This window comes from Cetorhinus maximus, chromosome 15 (assembly GCF_964194155.1).
Source record: "Cetorhinus maximus chromosome 15, sCetMax3.hap1.1, whole genome shotgun sequence".
NCBI classification, from domain to species: domain Eukaryota; kingdom Metazoa; phylum Chordata; class Chondrichthyes; order Lamniformes; family Cetorhinidae; genus Cetorhinus; species Cetorhinus maximus.
The window spans coordinates 77,243,523-77,264,508 of NC_135893.1; the positions used below are offsets into that span (position 1 = coordinate 77,243,523).

The 20,986-nt window shown below is 46.0% G+C and overlaps 1 protein-coding gene across 1 annotated transcript in view; it reads right to left on the bottom strand.

Annotated features, from left to right (window-relative positions):
- pemt (phosphatidylethanolamine N-methyltransferase) overlaps window positions 1-17,324 on the bottom strand; it is a 143,699-nt gene extending 126,375 nt beyond the window's left edge. Inside the window, exon 1 of the mRNA XM_078558691.1 lies at window positions 17,103-17,324. The gene's annotated coding sequence lies outside the window, so the exon portion shown is untranslated. The remainder of the gene's footprint in view (window positions 1-17,102) is intronic.
- Window positions 17,325-20,986: the final 3,662 nt, after the last annotated feature.

Consider the following 20,986-nt stretch of genomic DNA (forward strand, 5'->3'; position numbering starts at 1 on the left):
AGAGAATACAGGCCCAGTTTCCTCAATCACTCCTCATAAGACAATCTTGCCATTGCAGGGATTAATGTGGTATTGCACTCCCTCTATAGCAAATATATCCTTCCTCAGGTAAGGAGACCGAAACTGCTCACAATACTCCAGATGCATTCTCACCAAGGCTCTATACAATTGCAGCAAGACACCTTTACTCATGTTCAAATCCTCTTGCAATGAAGGCCAACGTACGATTTGCCTTCTTAATTGCTTGCTACACCTGAATGCTAGCTTTTAGTGACTCATGAACAAGGACTCAGAGGTCCCTTGGGGCATCAACATTTTCCAATCTCTCACCGTTTAAGAAATACTCTGCTTTCGTTTTTCCTACCAAAGTGGAAAACTTATTTATTCACATTATATTCCATCTGCCATGTTCTTGCCCATTCACTTAGCGTGTCAAATCTCTTTGAAGCCTGCTTGCATCCTCCTCAGAACTTAACATTTCCATATAGTGTTGCGTCATCAGCAAATTTGGAAATATTACATTTGGTCCCCACATCCTAAGCATTGATCCTTGCAGTACCTCACAAGGCAATTCCCAACTCTGTGAGCCTGACTTCTAAAAATGCCTGACCAAAATGTCCAGGGAGGGGTGGGGACTCTATTAGGAAAAGGGACAGGTGACCCGGAACTAGTGAAGAGTTGGAGGCGGACCAGTCACAGATTGGGTGACTTGGGCACAGATAAATAGCAGGGCCTCAAAGGCCCATATGAGAGATTGTTCATCCATGGTGAAGTCCCTGTGCCTTGGAGGAGATGTCATTGACTTATCAGGTGAGTGGGAACGCTGTACATACTGTCCAATTATTAGCTGACCCTGGAACGGATGGCCCATCATGGGCTTTCCCTAGGAATTACTGCCTATTCGCACTGTACTGAAATCATGGAGTGGATTCAGAAGACACAACCTTGGAGATGGCACTGCTTTGCCACCACTACCTGGTACAGAGTTAGCTGCCAAACGCAATGGATGGATGGAGAACAGTGCCATGATCATCATCCCATCCACTTGCCTTCTTGTCACCCATCTATAAGGATGCACCTACATAGTTGAGCCTTGACCAGGTTCCTCACATCTGAACACTGTCATGGCACAACAGTATGACAGAGTAGGCCAGTAGGGCTATCAATGGTTGCTCAGCACAGCATGTTACCTTGGAGTTACAGCTGCAACATACATAGCACCAAGCAATTGCACAGAGCCATTTTCTCCACCACACCTTAATAGTAATCATTGATGTGGTGAAAATGATTATTGCATATAAGCACACAAAAGTGAATGAGAGCATTGTAATCTGAATGGCTCATGACCCTTTTCATCTGAGAAATTATATCAATATAAATCTAATAGAGGAGATGCAAGGAAATGATAGGTCCAGCTGCCCCATGCTTTTATGGTCAGAGCCTTCAGGTTTTATTGGGCCAGGTCCAGAAGGGGAGAGCAGTGCTGTACCCTGTTGGCCACCATAATCCACCTGCAACAACCAAGAAGGCCTGGATTCAAATATCGGCTGCGGTGAGTACAGCAGGAGACCACGAGGAAAAAGTTCAATGGGCAGAATTCTTTTTCTATTTGTTCATGGGATATCAGTGTTGCTGACTGGGCCAGCATTTATTGCCCATCCCTAATTGCCCTGGTTCAGAGGGCATTTCAGAGTCAACCACATTGCTGTGGGTCTGGAGTCACATGTAGGCCAGGCTAGGTAAAGGCGGCAGAATTCCTTCCCAAAAGGGCATTAGTGAGCCAGATGGGATTTTACAGCAATCAGCAATGGTTTCATGGTCATCATCAGACTTTAAATTGCAGATTTTTACTGAATTCAAATTCCACCATCTGCTGTGGTGGGATTCGAACCCTGGTCCCCAGAACATTACACTGGATCTCTGGATTACCAGTCCAGTGACAATACTACTATGCCACCACCTCCCCGAATGAAACAAAGTGTGGTGGTGGGTGGTTTCAGCAAAGCCCAGCCCGCTGTCCGTAATGGTGGCAAATCGGGTCTGATTCTGCGCTTAGAACCTCATTAATTATGCAAAGGTGTGTTTCGCATCGAATCGCCTGCCAAGTCAGGAGTTGATTCATCCGTCCACCGTCAGCTGGCAGATTTGAAGGTCCAGGAGCCATATTTAAAAGCCAGTCCAACATACAATCTCAATCTTTCTAGCTCACCAGAGACGTCTGCAACCCATAAGAGAAAGGCTGAGAGCATCAGGGCAAAATCTGCATCCCACTTCACCCACCAGGCGCTCCAGGCCTTGGTCAGAGGGGTGCAGGAACAACAGGATAGCTGCAAGGAGCACGGCAGTCTCACTTCTCGGGCCTGGGACACCATGGCGGAGCAGGTCAACGTGGCTGGCAACTGTACCTGAAATGCCATCCAGTGCAGGGAGATGATGAATGCTCTCATTCGCCCCGCCAGGGTAAGTCATCCTTCAACTTCCTCCAATATCAAATGGCATCGTGCACTTGAACGGCGGCTCCCTTCAGGGGTTTCACGCAACCATTAGCAGGGGACATATATCAACACTCGTTCTCTCACCGAGACGTTTACATCACCACCATCCCATCTATCATGCTGCTCAAACTCCATCCATTGGCCCTTCTGAGGGGCACACCACACACAGGGGATATACATCTCGCCCAACCTCTGCTCAATCCCTTCTCATCACGTGCTTTCCTTTCTTCTTCATACAGGCCAAGCTGTTGCACAATAGGCACGAGAGAACACAGAATGGGGAGGGACAGCCGACATCGCCCTCACTGAGTTTGAGGAGGTTGCAGAAGACAGGAATCGCTCCTGCGGGAAAGGGGAGATCGGCCTCTCCAACCAACCTAGTACAGGTCACAGCTCCATCATCTCATCAAATCCTGACATTCACTGAGTCACATGCAGTCTTATCAAGCTCATACTCATTAACTGAAACTCTTTTCTTTTTGCTAGGCACAAACACATTGAGGCCCAAGCCTTTCCAGCATCACCAGTGCAACCCCCCAGGCCACGTGCAAAGAGGAAGCTCTGGAAGAACTGTCACGACACTCACCCACACCCTCCACCAGCTCAGACGCACACACGCACACACACCAGTGCGGCACAGATATAGACTAGGCTCAGGCTCACTTTCTAGGGAACGGCTCACTGACACGTCCCTGCAGCAGTTGGAGTAGGGACAGCCCAGGTCTGCGGCATTCGGAGAGCTGCCGGAGACCAGCCACCCATTTCAGATGATGAGTCTCTAGAAATGGCCACCAAATCTATGCTGGAGATGCAATAACAGGCGGCAGAACAGAGGCAGAGATTCAGCAGTCACTCAGCAGACTAGAGTGAACGATGAAGGAGTTTGTCCGCGTTCTGTCTGATGTCGTGGATCCAACATGCAAGCACTTTGAGGTCACCACGGGATGGCTGGCATCCATCATGGAGACCTTGACCCAGTAGGTCTTGCCGGATTTGCGCTCGGCCCTGCACTCCATGGCCACACACCCTGGTGGGCACCATCAGGTTGTAGGCAACATGGCAACGAGGCATCTTGACCTCCCTCCAGGTGCACAATCTCCTGCAGGAGTCAGGACGGGGTCCTCAGACACCCACTGGGAGAATCAACGTCTGCTGGACACCCCAGGGGCATCCTGTCAGGGAACTCCACGGGTGTGCAACTGGTCATAGCCCCCTCTGCCTGTGACCCCATCCACTCCAGCTTCTCAGGCTACCAAGGGTGCTTCAGCCCCTGAGCAGGCGAGTCTCATCAGGCCGGGGCACTCCAGGTCACAGGCCACCAGAGTGTTTCCAACAAGGTCATCACAAACATCAGGATGTAGCAGTCAGCAGGCTGCCTCCACCTCTGCTGCAGACGTCAAGGCTGCACCCTGGAGTAGCGCTCGAGTTAGGAAAGTTAAGAAAAATTGATGTCATTTTTAGGTCATGGGTGTGCTAGACATGTAACTAAATCGCACTTTTGTTAATACACTTGATGATTATGTTAATGTTCCTGTCAACCTTAGTCGTTGTGATTTTGTGCTTTGGAGTCCTCTTATTTCAAGGTTTAGCCTACTTCTACTCAGATTCACATTCCTGTGATATCAACCCCAGTTCAACGAGTATCTGTGCCCCTTGTGTGATGTCAAGGTGTTGTGTTTAAATCTTTATTGGAAGTGTGAGATGTCAGCATTTCTCACCTTTCTTCCTCAAAGAACACCATTGAGTGAGGGCAGCTCATCAGCCTTGATAACCTAGCAGCATGTGTGCCTCCTCAGCGGAGGTGGCAGAAGAAAAGACATGCACGGCAGGAGATCATCCCTAGGCATGTTCGCATCTCAGTCGCAGCAGTGTTAGTATCATTAGACGGCAGAGATGGCAGGAGGGTGGTCATTCCGAGTTGAAAGAAGATGGCATTGAGGACTAGGAGGGATGTGGCCATATGCCCTCACTTGGCTTTGCTCATTCTGGAACCTGTCAGCGATTAATATATTACAGGCATGTCTCCCACGTTTTCCTTCCTCCATGGTGTGATCATGCTCATACTGACCTTCAGCAGCCTTCTGAGGCTCCTGAGCCTCCAGATCTTCATCCTCCAATGAGCTGTCATCCTCCTCCAGTTCATCCTCTGGCAGGGGTGTCACCTCTTTGCGTAGCCAGATTGTGAAGGGCACAACACAAAGCGATGATGCGGGAAATCCTGTCAGGAATGTATTGTAGCGAGTTATCCGATCGGCCCAAGCATCTGAAATCCATCTTCAGAAGCCCTATGGTCTGCTTTATAAAGGGAGTGTGTGGAGCTGAGAGAAGCATTGTACCTCTCCTCGGAACAACTTGAGGGCGACGCACCGGTGTCATCAGCCAGCGTTTCAGTGGGTGCCCCTTATCGCCAAGCAGCCATCCCTGCAGACGTAATGGCCCCTCAAAAATCTCAGGCTCTTGGGAGTGACTCAGGGATGACAACTTCCAGGGCACCATGCACAAATGTGCAGTATATGCTTCCGGTGTTCACACACCAGTTGCAAGTTGATGGAATAATAGCCCTTGTGGTTTATAATCATTAGGGGCAGCTGCCATGGAGCCCGCATAGCCTCCTGGGTGCGGTCTCTTACACCTTGCACTCTAGGGAAGCCGGAGATGGCAGCAAATCCGACGAACGTCTGGCTATCTTCATCCAGAGCAAACCCGACAGAATGATAGGCCTTCCTGTAAAAGGCATCTGTGACCTCCTTTATGCATTGATGTGTTGCGGACTGAGAGATGCCATACAGGTTGCCGTTGATGCTTGAAAAGAACCAGGGGCCAAGAAATTGAGTGCAGCAGTCACCTTCAAAGCCACTGGCAGGGGATACCCTCCAACTCCACGTCGTCTCAGGTCTTCAAAAAGAATGTGGCATACGTGATGCATCAGATCTCGGGACAACTGCAGACGTGCACGGCATTGCCTCTCGCTCATTTGTAAATAGAAGATTCTTCTATAGTAAACCCTAGGTCTGGCATGGTTGTTTGGGTCCCTCCTCCTGACCCTCCTGTTCATGCTGTGGCTCCGCTTGACCATGTCCCTTCTGCTGAAGCTGCGTGCAGAGTTGCCTCTCCCTCCTTTGCCTCCTCCATTGCAATAGGCCCCTGACAAAGACAACATTGAGCCCTGGATCCATATCTGCTTTTGCCTTCTCTTTGAAAGGAAACATTGAAGATATTAAATGATTCAAGGGGCAAGAAAGTGAAGCTCAGAGGATGACATGTTTGGAGACTGCAAGGTTCCATAGTTTTTCCTGCTCTATTTGCATGGTGGCTGATGCCACCTTGTCCCCAAGGCACTAGCACAACATCGAGGTGACTGAGCCAGCATCACAGATGTGTAACATCTTGAGTCCTGCGTGGCATGCTAAAATTTAAGTGAGATGACTGACCAACCTAGTTTTCTGCTCCAATCTCTGATAGTATCACAGTATCTTTACAATAGGCAGCCATTCGGCTCACTGAGTCTGCCTTATCCCTGTAACCTTGCAAATTCTTTTTCAGGTAGCAATCCAATTCCTTTTTGAATATCTCGATCGAACCTGCCTCCACCACCCTCTCAGGAAGTTTGTTCCAGACTCCAACCATCCTCTGGGTGAAAAAAATTTTCCTCCACATTTTCTCCTTTTGCTAATTATTTTGAATCTGTGCCTCTAGTTCTTATGTTCTCTTGAGTGGGAACAGTTTATCACTATCTACCTTGTCCATGCCCCCTCAGGATCATGAATATCTCTGTCAAGACTCCTGCTTTTCTCCAGCTTTCTTTTCTCCAGGGAAAAGTGCCAACCTCTCCAATCTATCCTCATAGCTACAGTTCTTTATACCTGGAATCATTCTTGTGAATCTCCTCTGTACTCTCTCCAAAACCTTCACATTCTTCCTCAAGTATGGCACCCAGAACTGGGTGCAGTACTCCAGGTGAGGCCTAACTAGTATCTTATACAAGTTCAACATGACCTCCTTACTCTTGTACTCAATGACCCTATTAATAAAGCCTAAGATACTATATGCTTTATTAACTGCTCTCTCAACATGCTTTGCAATCTTCAATGGTCTATGCACGTATACACCGAGGTCCCTCTGTTCCTGCACCTCCTTTAGAGGCTCTCCCTTTATTTTACACTGTCTCACTATATCTTTCCTGCCAAAATGAATCACCTCACACTTCTCTGCACTGAACTTCATCTGCCACTTGTCTGCCCAATCCATCAACGTGTCTATGTTCTTTTGAAGTTCAAGACTAGCCCCATCTTAGTTGACAACATTTCTGATCTTCATATGATCTGCAAATTTTGAAATCATGCCCTGCACACCACAGTCTAGGTCATTAATATAAGAGGAAGAGCAAGGGTTCCAATGCCGACCCCTGGGGAACTCCACTACAAACCTTCCTCCAATCTGAAAACCAACCATTTATCACTACTCTGTTTCCTGTCACTTAGCCAATTTCTTATCCAAGTGCCCACTTTCCCTTTTATTCCATGAGCTAGAATTTTGCTCACAAGTCTGTTGTGTGGTTCTGTATCAAATGCCTTTTGAAAATCCATAACACATCAACAGCATTTCCCTTATCAACCTTCTCTGTTACCTGCTCAAAAAAGTGCAACAAGTTAGTTGAACATAATTTTCCCTTAATGAGTCCATGCTGGCTTTCCTTAATTTATTCTGCGCCTGTCTAAGTGACTATTGATTTTATCCTGTACTGTAGTTTCCAGATGTTTCCCGACCACTGAGGTCAAACTGACAGGTCTGTAGCTTCCAGCTTTATTCCTGCACCCCTTTTTGAACAAGGGTGTAACACTGGCAATTCTCCAGTCTTCTGGCACCTCCCCTTTTTCTAAGGAAGACTGGAAGATTATCACCAGTGACTCTGCAATTTCCACTCTCACTTCCCTCAGTACCCTTGATGCATCTCATCCGGTCCTGGTACCTTATCTATTTTAAGCAATGATAGCCTGTCCAACACCTCCTTCCTCTCAATTGTAAGCTCTTCTATTGTACCAGTTATCTCCTCTCTCACCTCGGACTGGGTAGCATCTTCTTCCTTTGCAAAGACAGATGCAAAGTACTCATTCAACACTTCCACTATTTCTCCAGCCTCCAAATGCATGTCCCCTTTTTTTCCCCTAATTGACCCTATTTTTTCTTTTACCACCCTTTTATTATTTACATGCCGATAGAAGACCTTGAAATTCCCCTTTATGTTCGCTGCCAGCCTCTATTCATGCTCTCTCCTGGTTTTTCTTATTAGTTTCTTCACTTCCCCTCTGGTCCTCTATATTCAGCCTGATTCTCCATTGTATTTTCTACCTGACATTTGTCATACGCGCACTTTTTCCTTTTCATCTTTACTTCTAGCTCTCTTGCCTTCCAGGGCGCTCTGGATTTATTTGTCCTACCTTTCCCCTTCAAGGGAATATATCTTGACATTGCCTGCAATATTTTTTCTTTGAAGGTGGCCCATTGTTCAGCCACTGTCTTTTCTGCCAACATTTGATTTCAACTCACTCGACTCAGATGTATTTTCATCCCATCAAAGTTGGCTTTCCACTAATTAATTATCCCTGCTCTGGATTGTTCCCTGTCCTTTTCCATGATTAACCTGAACCTTATGATACAATGGTCACGGTCCCCAAGAGGCTCTCCCACTGATATTTGATCCACTTGGGCCAACTCATTCCCCAGAGTCAGGTCCAAAAGCGCATGTCCTCTCAATAAACTGGAAACACACTGATGCAGAAAATTATCTTGAACATGTTCCAGGAGCTCTCACCCCTCTTGTCCCTTTGTACTATTCCTATCCCAGTCTATCTTTGGATAATTGGATGAAGTCCCCCATTATGATTACTCCATAATTCTTGTATCTCTATAATTTCTTTGCAAATTTGTTTCTCCACATCCCTTCCACTAGTTGGTGCTCTATATACTACATCTTTTTCAATCCTTACCTCTTGCCAGAGACATTCCACTCTTGACCCCTCTGGAACATCCTCACTCCCAGGTACTGTAATGCTATCTTTAATCAATATTGCTACTCCCACCTCCCTTTTCTTCCTTCCTGTCTCTCTTAAACACCTTGTACCAGGATTATTGAATGCCCAGCCCTGCCCTTCTTTGAGTCAGGTCTCTGTTACAGCAATATCATAATTCCATTTGACAACCTGTGCCTGCAGTTCGCCATTCTTATTAACCCCACTCCGTGCATTCACATACATGCACATTAGCCCTGATTTAGGTTTTTTCACTTTTCCTCCCTTATTCTGACCCCATCTAATGAGTTACTAATGCTCCAAGTGTTCTATTTATCTTGATACTGCTCTCTGATATATCCTCATCAGTTTATACCTCACTACTTCCCACTGCCAGTTTTTCTCCTCTGCACTCTGAATTTCCCCTCCGATTCCCATCCCCCTGCCAATCTGGTTTAAACCCTCCCAAACTAGCAAATGTCCCTGCAAGCACATTAGTCCTAGTCCTGTTAAGGTGTAACCCATCCTCCTTGTACAGCTCTCACCTGCCCCATAACCGATCCCAATCCCTCAGAAATCTAAAGCCCTCCCTCCTACCCCATTCCCCCAGCCATGCGCTGAACTACTCAAATCTTCCTATTCTCATGCTCACTAGCACATGGCAACTAGAGTAATCCTGAGATTACTGCTCTTGAGGCGCTGTTCTTCAATTCCCTTCCTAATTCCCTAAAATCTGCTTTCAGGACCCCATCCCTTTTCCTACCCATGTTATTGGGACCAATGTGGACCACGAGCTCTGGCTGTTCACCATCCCCCAAAAGAATGTCCTGCAGCCACTCAGGCATTCTTGACCCTGGCACCAGGGAGGCAACATAACATTCCTAGTCTACAGCCACAGAAATGCCTGTCTGCTCCCTTAACAATGAAATCCCCTACTACTATAGCACTTCCACTTTCCCTCCTCCTCCCCCCCACCCATGCAGCTGAGCCACGGACTTGGCTCTTGCTACAGTCCTCTGAGGAACCATCTCGCTCACCAGTATCCAAAATGGAAAAGCGGTTAGAGAGCAAGATAGCTTCAGGGGGTTCCTGCACTACCTGCCTGTTTCTCTTAGATACTCTGGTGGTCACCCATTCCCTCTCTGCATGTGTACTACTTAGCTGCGGTGTGACCACATCTCTAAATGTGCTTTCCACGTAATCCTCAGCCTTGCGGATGCAAAGTGACTCCAGCTGCCGCTCATGCTCCGCAACTCAGAGCTCATGTTTCTGCAGCTGGTGACACTTCCTGCAGATGGAGTCACCTGCGCGACTTCCCACATCCTGCAAGATGCACATTCCACATGGCCGAGCTACACTGATATACCTTAAACTTTATATGAAACTTTTACTACAGTATTTATTAATTTATTTTAATTTGCTAATTTATGTTAATTATTTCCTTAATTAATGATGTGGCATATTAATGACCAGTTGCTCATGGTCATTGCATGGATGCCCTTTGTCCCTTTAGGAGTGTTACATCTGATAAACACGTGACAGGCCTTCATTGATGGAATGCCATATATGATACAGTTGTGCCTCCTTCACTATTGCCTGCATTCCCAAATTCTACATTCCAATGTGTCACACTTGAGATGCCATGACTATGATGTGAAGCCACTGAGTTCTGAGTAGCTCTTGAACAGTGCTAATGAAGCCATTGGCTTTAAGTGGCTTTCATCGCAAGGAGGTCTTCCTCCTTTCTTTCTAAGCAGATTCCTGCTCACTACAGCGGCAAAAAGAGGCTAGAGGGCAAGTCCAGAAAGGCCCCCCTCATGTTTGCCCTTCCCCGACTGCCATTCCACAGCCTTCCCTCCCCGTTGACCCCCATGTGTTTCTCAGCCTGACCCCTCACAGCCCGAACCCTCACAGCCCATCCCTGGTAGAACTGCTAGTCTCTGAAAGTGGAGGCCTGCATGAAGCCTGCACAGTTGGTGCTCCTTGGAATAATGAAAGCAAAGAGGAGCAGTCCAACCCTACAATCCCAACAAGACCGGCACAGCTCTATGGCAGGTATGTTCCACTCACCGCAAAGCTACCAGCGAACTGAGGATCAACTTGCGCACGCCACACCTTTTCAAACGGGTTTGACACCGACGTGATTTCCCGCTGGAAGATTGGAGTGTGGCAAGTTCGGGTGAGCAGCTGTTTTAATGGGCATTCATGACATGCTAATGAATGCAAATGGCGTTCGCACCACTAGTCGGCGGGATAACCAACCCGGCATGAAAACATTGTCAGGAGAATTGCGAGCTGCTTTTTAGACAGTGGGTTTCCGTTTTTTTGCCTCCCACTGGATTCTCTGCTCCTGTCCGCCACAAAACCCACCGCAGGCAGGATGGAGAATTCTGCCCAATTACTTGCTGCATTCCAGCAAGGTGGGTAGCTTGGCTTATCTACAGAGGTCCAAGGGAAGGATGGCATCTGTATGCTTCAGCTAAGGTGCAAGACCAGGCACTTACAATCCTCAATGCTGAAGCAAAGGTATGTGTACACAGGGCAGATGTGAACAGGCACAGAGAGAGTGAAGAGACATACCGCTGCATGCACTATATACCAGGCTAACATGAAATCATGTTTTCACTGCAGTTGAAAAGGGTGAAGAATGCAAAGGAGATGGCCCGAGCTGGGGTGGCTCAGCCTGTCCAAGAACAATTCGCTCAGTTGAACAGACGGCCATGGAAATTGCAGGGTGCCTCACTAGCTGACTTGTCTGATGGTGAATTGCTGGTAGCAGATGCTAAAGGTGGTGTTAAAATCACCCTGGAACGTGGTGGCTATGGTGGTGGTCATGAGGTCAGTTCACTGAGCACAAGGGTATATTGGAATGAGGAGTGCTAGGATGGGGTGGCATCATACAGGCAGCGCAAGCATGGTTAAGTACAATGGCATGCATCAAAGCGTGCTTTCACAATGAGAAGGGCTATATCTAAATAATTACTTTTGTGTCTCACACAGGTCCCAACTCTGCACCCCCACCACCTTCACTCTCCACCACCACCTCCACTCCCCACTCCCACCACCAGGCTAGATCATCCCTCGGGCATCAGGAGAAGAGGAGATGTCTGAGGAGACAGCATCACATCATGCTAGATCACACTCTGCCAACTCAGATGCCAGCACTTTGGAGGGATGTAGCACACCTGTAGAGTCGGTGGCACAGGGTGAAAGTCACCACCACCTTCACACTGGTGTGGTATCAGCGTCAGAGACACCTGTGCACAGTCCCCCTCAGAGAATTCAGAATGATGCTCCAGTGGACAGGAATGTGGAGCCTCAGGAGTCATCTTTTGGGGCACAATATTTAGACACTCAACAGCAGATGTGTGGACATCTGGCAGAGTTCCTTGAGGCAGCAGGAGCTCTAGGTCTGTGAAAGGAGGAATTCATCGCCGTCATGAGTCCAACATTGCCCAAGGGACTCAACTGCTTGAACTCTGACCATGAGAGATTGGCCACTGTCATGGACAGACACAAGCAGCAACACTCAAGAGTGGATGCAAGAGCAGCATCCTGGCCAGGAAAGAGTGCAAGTCTCCCTCAGTAGCCTGGATTAGCCGGTCAGAGTATGAGTGCTGACATTAATAGAATAGGTGAGGGGTGGGTATCCTTAACAGGGCAGTTACGTTGTTGGCACAGCGGTTGTTAGAATGGACGACTGCTGCGCACCAGCAACTAATCCCAACAGCCCCACCTGAAGGCCAACCCAGGGTTGTGGAATGAGCTGAGGAGGATGAAGGTAACCAGGGGCGGAATTTTGCTGTTGGCGAGCAGGGGCCGGGGCCCGCTTGCCGACACGTAAAATGACGCAGGATGACGTCGGGCGGAACCCCCGACGTCACCCCGCCCCATTTAAATTTTCGGGAAGGCGGGGGCACAGCAAAATCAGCTGCAGGCCCGCCAACCTGTCGATAGCCAATTCAGGCCATTGACAGGATCATTTAGACAATTAAAGGACCTGCCCGTCCAACCTTAAGGTTGGTGGGCAGGCCAGGAGCCCCGGCGGCAAATAGAGAAAACATGAAACCTCATCCAGCGGCGGGATGAAGTTTCATGCAGGGTTTTAAAAATTTTAATAAAGTTATTGTGTAAATTATGAACATGTCCCAACTCATGTGACATGTTAGGGATTTTTTTTCTTTTTTTAACATTTTTCAAAGTCCAGGCGATCTCCCCGAGGCAGCAATTAGCCTCAGGGAGATGTGCGCTCTTTCATGCACATGCGTGAAAGAGCACACTCTCTGGATGTCACGCTGGGCGGGCCTTAATTAGCCCGCCCACATAAAATGGTGGTGCAGCCCGCTTCGCTGGTGGGGATCGGCTTTGCGCCCGCCGGAGATTGAGTCGGGCCCACCCGCCCGACAGGCAGAAAATTCTGCCCCAGGAGATCTCAGTACCCTCATCATCTTCCACCTCACCGGCCCCTTCACCAAAGCCCTTGTCTGCCCAACTTGTGCCAGTGACCATGACTGCCCATGCAAGATGCAGAGGCCGTACTCTGAAGGAAGTCCCAAACATGTGCTTGCATGACGAGGCCGGCCGCCACACTCCCCACTGCTATTTGGAATGAGAAGTGAACAGCCTGCCTCCACCTCCTCCAAGGCATCTTGTCTAGAGCACTAATGGGTTCACCGTGGTTAGACTTTTCATGTTGTAAATATCACATTTCAGCACTTCCAGTCATCTATCAGTGTATGTAAATATACTGTTTTTTTTTTTGTTCGATTATGGAATGTAGGCATCGCTGGCTGGGCCAGCATTTTTTGCCCATCCCTAGTTGCTCTTGACAAGGTGATGGTGAGCTGCCTTCTTGAACCACCGCAGTCCACGTGGTGTAGGTACACACACAGTGCTGTTAGGAAGGGAGTCCCAGGACTTTGACCCAGCGACATATTTAAAAGGCACCCAATCAGACACTCAATCAACGCAGGCCAGGCGCTCCACATTACACCTACAGAGTCCTTGCAGCTGCAGCTCGTGCTGGGGAAGCTGGCAGATCAGAGCAATCACACCCTGGGACATATGAGGGTGCCTCTGGCATTGCCTTCACTCATCTCTAGTTAAGAGCACCTTTGCCGATACACCCATTGTTGGACCAATGCTCTCCTTTGCAGTGGTCCATGCTCGCCGGCATCTTGACCTTCTAGAGAACCCAATTCCTACTCTCGCTCCTCATAGCTCTGTGCCAAACAGCAATGAGACCTCTTTCTCTTCATTTGGATGAGAGCCAAGACAAAGGCAGGGTTGTCTGCAGCCTGCATCATCGATGCCTCAGTGGATGTGTGAATGAATTGAAGTGATACCTTGAGAGAGCACGTCCTTTACTGGTTTCCCTCCATCTCAAAGCCAGCAGGCCAGGATTAAGCCCTTTGCCTCGCCTCCATCTAGTCATGGCAACCCCACCCCACCTCTTCAAGGTAAGGACATCCTGGAGGACCACAGATGGATATTCCTCCTGTTCATGCATGTCTGCATATGGAGACAATCCTGTGACCAGGATGATGAGAACCATATGCAAGAAGCCTCCCTCTGACACTATTCCACTTGTCTCCACTACCCTTGAGACTCTATAGTGAGACCATTGCCTTAGCAGCATGTGTCAGCCAAGGCCATTCACCTGGGAGGATGGAGGTTTGGAGTCACAAGCTGGCTGCCATCCAGCAGCTGTGTCCTTTGGAGGCATCCACCTCCATTCCTCCCTTCATCATTACTTCTGACTGCACCCGATGACAAATGGCACAGGGTGAACGGCAGTTCCACACCTTGCTGGGATCTCAATGTTATGAGTTCCATGAGTTGGGAACAAACCTGCTCCAATCCAGGCTTCACAGTAGAGAGGAGAACAATTAAGCATGATCAACATCAAGTTGTCTCATAATTATTAGGACATCCCTTTCGCTGGCCACTTGTGCTGACCTTGAGCTCCACCCACCCGAAAAGACCCTCCTCCCACTTCAAGGGATCTTACTAACTGGTCAAGGTCAGACTGGAGAAATGGCGCACATCACCTTTCAAACTTGCTCCACTGCCTTCTACCCTCCCTGTTAATTTCTCCTCCCCCCCCATTGTGCTAGATCCACCTAATATCACCATTCCTCTCCCCCGGCTCCACCCTTCACGTGCCTCCTGCTTCCAGCCTTGATGCAGTGTTTGCTACCAGCACTTGACTGAAGCTAGGTGAGGTCCCCAAGAAGGAGAAAGCAACATCTACTGACCTCAAAGTCATGGAAGAGGTGAAGCTCACGCCACTTATATACAGTTGTAAAACTGAACGTTCAAATTAAGTTCACTGCCAGTGAGAATTTAGGAGGACGAACTTAATTCCAGTGAGGTGGCCTTTTAATTAGCATGCATGAGATGCCAATGAATGCAAATGGAGTTCCCAACATTGTTTGTCAGGAAACTCAATCTACCTTTACCCTGTCAAAGTTGGGAGAACAAAATTCCAAACTAATTTTCTGCCAGCAGGAAAGTGATTTTTTCAATCACGCCAAATTAAGTGCCCCTGCCTTCCACAAATCCCACTGCCGGCAGGGGCCAAAAATTCCATCCTATGTTTGCGGCCACCTGTAGCAGAGTGAAAAAGGCACCACTTGTAACAAGTAGAATACTTTGAAAGTAGTGGTTTCTATTTTTCTATCACATTAAAAATGATAAGCAGATGTGTACGCAATATCATTAAATGAATGAAAGATTTACATAAGTAACACATTAAAACACAGAAGGGGATTAAGAAAATGAAGTACAAGCAGAAGAGTGGGACTAGACCTAGGCTCCACATAGGGAGAAGGAAGGACTTGATGGGTCAAGTGACCAATTTTTATGCTGTAACATTTCATGATTCAGTGCAAATCTTAAAAGATAAGAAGTTAATCTGACAATTGAAGACGCTGGTGTCATTAGAATAGAACATAATTCAAGGAAGCTGCGCGGGGGTTGGAAGAAGTGTGAAAATCAGAAACAAATTGCCAGCCAGAGGATTCCAGGATTGCTCGACAGATGAAGCTGTGAACAAAGACATGATAATAGTACAGACTGTAGGGACAACTTGTTACGGACACCATACATGGGAGGCTGAGTTACTTGTGATGTTCAGATCAAGGATTGCAAAGTTCCGACAACAGCACAATTTGTACAGGGCTAAAAAAAAACCATAATAGAGGCACATCCTATCTTTGTCGATGAATCATCCTGGTGATAATGATCAGTATTAAATAATTTCACTTTACATTTGTAAACACACTGCAGCATATAGAAAATATGATTTATATGGGTCTTTAAGAGTTGGCATAATGACACAGCAGATAACTAAAATCTAGCTGATTCTTTTCTTGGAAGGCAAAATGGCACTTAATTCTTTCAGGGAAATGATCAGACTTGAGTGAATTAATATTAAATGTGCTTAAAAGTGATTAATTTTTAACATGCAGATTGCAGTCCTGCAAGTATGAAGCCACAGGACTGTTACTGTCAGCACTTTTACAATGCAATGGAAATACTTTATATATCTGAAAGTACAAGTGACTTATAATATCCAAAATTCAGAACTCACAACCCCAAAACAGGTAAATGGATGTCAAAATAGCAAGATCCACTTTTTTTCATACTATTTTATTTTCAACTTGGTTAATTAATCTTTAATTCTTTCATGGGACATAGCTGTTGATGACAAGGCCAGCAGTTGCTGCCAATCCCTAATTTCCCTTGAACTGTGTCCTTTGCTGGAGAATTTCAGAGGAAACTACATTAAACACATTAAAACCGAAGATTGTCCAACTGCCATTGCACCATAAGATCAGTGACCGTTCTTACAGTCCATTTTTATCTCTTGATTATATACACATAGTACACCATGACTGATGCATGCTTTTCACACAACAAACTGATAGTTTGTTAAAACTGGCAAATTCCAACTTTTGAGGAGTTTAGGCTAGCTAAAACTGGCAAATCCCAGGGTTGCTTGTGAGTTTAGCATATTACTTTATTTAACAATTGAGTGCAATTCTGAATTGTCGCTGGACAATTGGAAATCCTTGTTAAAGTAAAATAACATTACACAAACTCTCAGAACACCTGAAAAATGCTTGGAAATGGATGGCAGAATATTTAATCGAAAACGACTGAGTTGTGATGTCACTGTCAAAGGGACATTCAATTTCAGAACAGCGGGAAGCATTTCCCAATAGTGACATAATGTTTCTCGTTCAGATTTGAGCATTTGATTTTTTTTTAAAAACTTCACCAGTAATTGTAATGTATGTAGAATTATTGTTTAAAAAGAGGTTCAGCAGGTAGCTGCAGCTCAGGTGGGGAGGTTGGTTAGTGAGGTGGAGTTTAAATGCAATTTAGAACAACAGATCCCCCAAACACCCCTGTCATGTATTGGGGGGGGGGGGGTGCGTGACTGAAGACGTTCTCTGTCCCTCCCCGGGCACAGTTCGGAAGGGGTGAAGGGCAGGTGGGGAAGCACATTTAAAGATGCAACCGTGGGGAGGGGGACGGGAACCATGGCAACCACGCGGCCTGCACGGGCTGGCTGCGGAGTGATGAGCGATACCTTGCGATAATCCAGATTGGCGAACCCTCCACAGCACTCCACGTCTAAATCGCTGACAGACCTCAGGAGATCTTCGGGGCTCCGGGCACGTTGGACTTGGAGTGCGGTTCCGTTAGGCGGTATTTATTTTCGCCTCTCCCGCTTCTCGATAGCGATGAATTTTCGCGGTGACCGCCGTCTGAAATGCAGCGACTGCCGGTATGCGCATGCGCCCCGCTCGGCACTCTGGGATACGTAGTCCCAATTGGCTCAGGGTCAGTGGACCACATTCGGCCACCTTGCACCTGCCAAAGCACATCTCCACTCTGTGAGGAGGTCACTGTTGTAACTCTTTCAGAGTTAAAACAATAAACTAAATTAACAAAATAAGGGGTAAATCAAGCACAGCCCCTAAGTCAGGTCAGCTGTAAAATCAAGGAAAAACTTTAAAGGAACCTTACAAACATCAAACCAAAATGTGATTAAAGGGGTCAACAAAACACCCCAGTCCCCGCGGTGCCCACCGGGAACGGAGAGGTCACTGTTGTAGAGAAACACTGGAGCTAATTGATATAAATGACCAGAGCTGAGACAATCTGATTTGGTGATGTTGATTGAGTGATAAATGTTGGTTAGGACATACCAGAACAACTCTCCTGCCCTTCTTGGAACAGGGTCCAATTTTCTTACTTCATTTAGGACATTTTAACTATTCTTTCTAATCAACTTTTTTTTCAATAGACAAGGAGTCTGTTACAAAAAGAATTGGCGTGACTTCATGCCTGTTTTCAAAAATCAACCGGGCTTTAATCAAAATGTTCAAGGCCAAATTTCCTTACTTCATTTAGGAGTGATCACTATTTGCGTGCCTGTAACTGCCCTTTGTACCCAGCTTTGTGTACCAAGCAACTTTGCATTTGTGTTCAGGCCAGTGAAATTTTCAACTTCCTGAGAGATCTAATATGCTTCCCCCTCCTCGGGATGCCCCAAATTCATTATTTTGAAGTGCAGTTGTTTTGTGGTTATTTGAGGTAACCAGTTGCACAGGGCAATTTGCACTAGTTAATCTGCACCAATGATGTTGGTTCAGGGCGAATTATGGCCAGAACAGAACTTAATAAACCTCTTTTGTTGCTGTTCAAAAAATCCCATGGGATCTATCCACATGAACAGGCTGACAGGGCCTTGATTCAACATCTTATCAAAAAGTAATCATCTTAATAATGCAAGACTTCTTCAGGATTAGACTGAAGTGTCACCCTAGATTATGAACTCACTTTCTGTAGTTGGGCTTGATCTTACTAGTTTTTATACAATATACTCAGAAATGTAGATACTCTCCTTATGAGCTTATAAAAAACTGTAGCATATTTTAACTAATCTTTCTAATCAACTTTTTTTTTTCAACAGACAAGGAACTTTTTACAAAAAATAAGCATGACTTCATATCTGTTTTCAAAAATCGAACAAACTTTACTCTAAAGGTTCAGGTCAAATTTCTTGGTTCAGGTCAAATTTCTTTACCCCATTTGGAAATGGTCACTATTTGCATGCCTGTCACTGCCTTTTGTACCCAGCTTTGTGTACAAAGCAGCTTTGCATTTGTGTTCAGGTCAGTGAAGTTTTCTATTTTCAGTTATTCTCATCTGTATCCAGCAGAGTTTAGCTCATTAGCTTGTGCCTATAATTAGCAATTTTGCACAGTATTTTGTGTCAATTAGCAACAGTTATTTTCCTAGAATTTATCAAGTGTGTGCAAGTCAATAGCTAAAGGTTGGCTACACTGGAAAAATATGCATTAAAATGACCAAAGGATGTTTTGTGGACTTATAAAGTGAATAAATCGAAGTGAAGATAAACTTAATATGGATTTATCGCACAGGTTAAATTTTCTTGGCTGTGCTCTTTCAACAAGCACCAATGTATTGATCAATTTATTAACTTATTTTCTATCAGTTATAAATAAGAAGAGGAATTTAACAACACTTCTAGCTTCATAATCCTCCTGAAAACTATTATTGTGTATGGAAGAAAAAAAGGCTTGCATTTATATAGTGCTTTTCACAACCACAAAGCACTTTATGTCAATGAAGTATGTTTGAAGTGTAGACATTGTCGTAATGTAAGAAATGCAGCAGTCAATTTGCGCACAGTAAGGTCCCACAAACAGTATGATAATAACCAGGTAATCTGATTTTTGTGACGATGATTGAGCAATAAATATTGGCCAGGGCCAATAACTCCCCCACTCTTCTTTGAAATAGTGCTATGGGATCTTTTATGTCCTTCTGATAGAACAGATGGGGCTTGTATGAGTTTGTATAAATGGATAATTTTGAATAATTTTATCTCCATTCTCAATGAACATTAATACAGTAAATTTATACAGCAGCTTTAATGTAGTAAAACATACCAAGGCACTTCACAGTGATCAGTCAAAAATGGACACTAAATCAAATTGGAAGCAAAATAAGTAGAAACAAATTGGTGCTCCCTTTGAAATTTGGTATTCTTGCATCTGTCCTGATGACAACATGAATTTTTTTTCAGCAATGCTCAAGTTCTTTACTGCCAAGTGACCATTTCATATTTTCCAACATTTTTAATGAAAACTTGCTTTCTTTTAAACTTCACTCTCCTACACTCCACTGGAATAAATTTATGCTTGGAGGAAAACTGTCATTGATGCTGTCCCCATTCAGACTGGATCATGTAATAATTAGGAAGGTTATTCCCCCACAAACAGCAGAACCCCCACCCCCTGTGCACTCTTTTGCCACCCACATTATCACCAATGTAAGAACTGACTCCTCCTCAGGCTCCAGTTAGTTCTTTTTCCCAGATCAATTGTTTTGTAAATCCACCTTTCTATCTCTTAGTGCACATCAGCTTCCAATATGAGCCAAGGACCAAGAATTCCTGAGCTCGTGAGCCCCGTGTGCACAATTTTTTTCACATGGTCTTGAGAAGGAGGAAAAAATTGGGGGACCAGACCACCAGTGTTGAGCTCGGACCCATAGAAAGATTCAGTGGGAGAAGGATGAAGTGGGGAAGGAGAAAATCAATGACTCACAAGTTGCACTTGTGCACTTGTTGTTCATAGTGTTGGTGCTGGGTGGGACTGTCCTCACCAACTCGGAGAGCGAGATTGAGACATGAGCAAGGCAAGGGCAGAACTGGATACTGCCTGGGCCTCAGTCCAGAGCTTACTGCATTCCAGTCTCGAAGGAGGGGGAGCTCGTGACCCCCCCCCCCCCCCCCCCCCCCCGCTGTCTTTGTGACCCCATTTGGGGTTGCAACCCACAGTTTGGGAACAGCTGGGCTAGTGAAGGAAGTTTGTGGCCATGGTCTTCCCAGGGGTAATTATGACTCGTCTAGGACTAGATGTAAGATAACCAGTATGACAACACAGAGGCAGTAACAGTGTCAAGAATTGGTGATGAAGTATAACTGGGTGTCATCAGTGCGCATGTGGAATTGTCAGTAGAAAAGATGAGAAATACATTTCCGTTTTACTGTAGAAGTTGTTTATAAAAAAAAAATCATTCTTGAGGAATGGGTATCATTGGCAAGGCTGGCATTTATTGTCCATCCTAAGTTGTGCTTGAGTAGATGAGCTACCACCTTCTTAAACAGCTGTAATCCATATGGTTAAGGTACTCCCACAGAGCTGTTAGGGAGTATCAGGATTTTGACCTGGCCTGAATGAAGCAACAATGATATATACCCAAGTCAGGAGGGTTTGTGACTTGGGAGGGAAATTTGGAGATGGTTCTGCTCCCATACACCAGCTGCCCTGTAATTTGAGGGTTTGGGAGATGCTGTCAAAGAAACCACGATGGGTTGCTGCCCCATTCATCCTGTAGATAGTCCACACTGCAGTCAAGGTACAACAATGCTGAAGA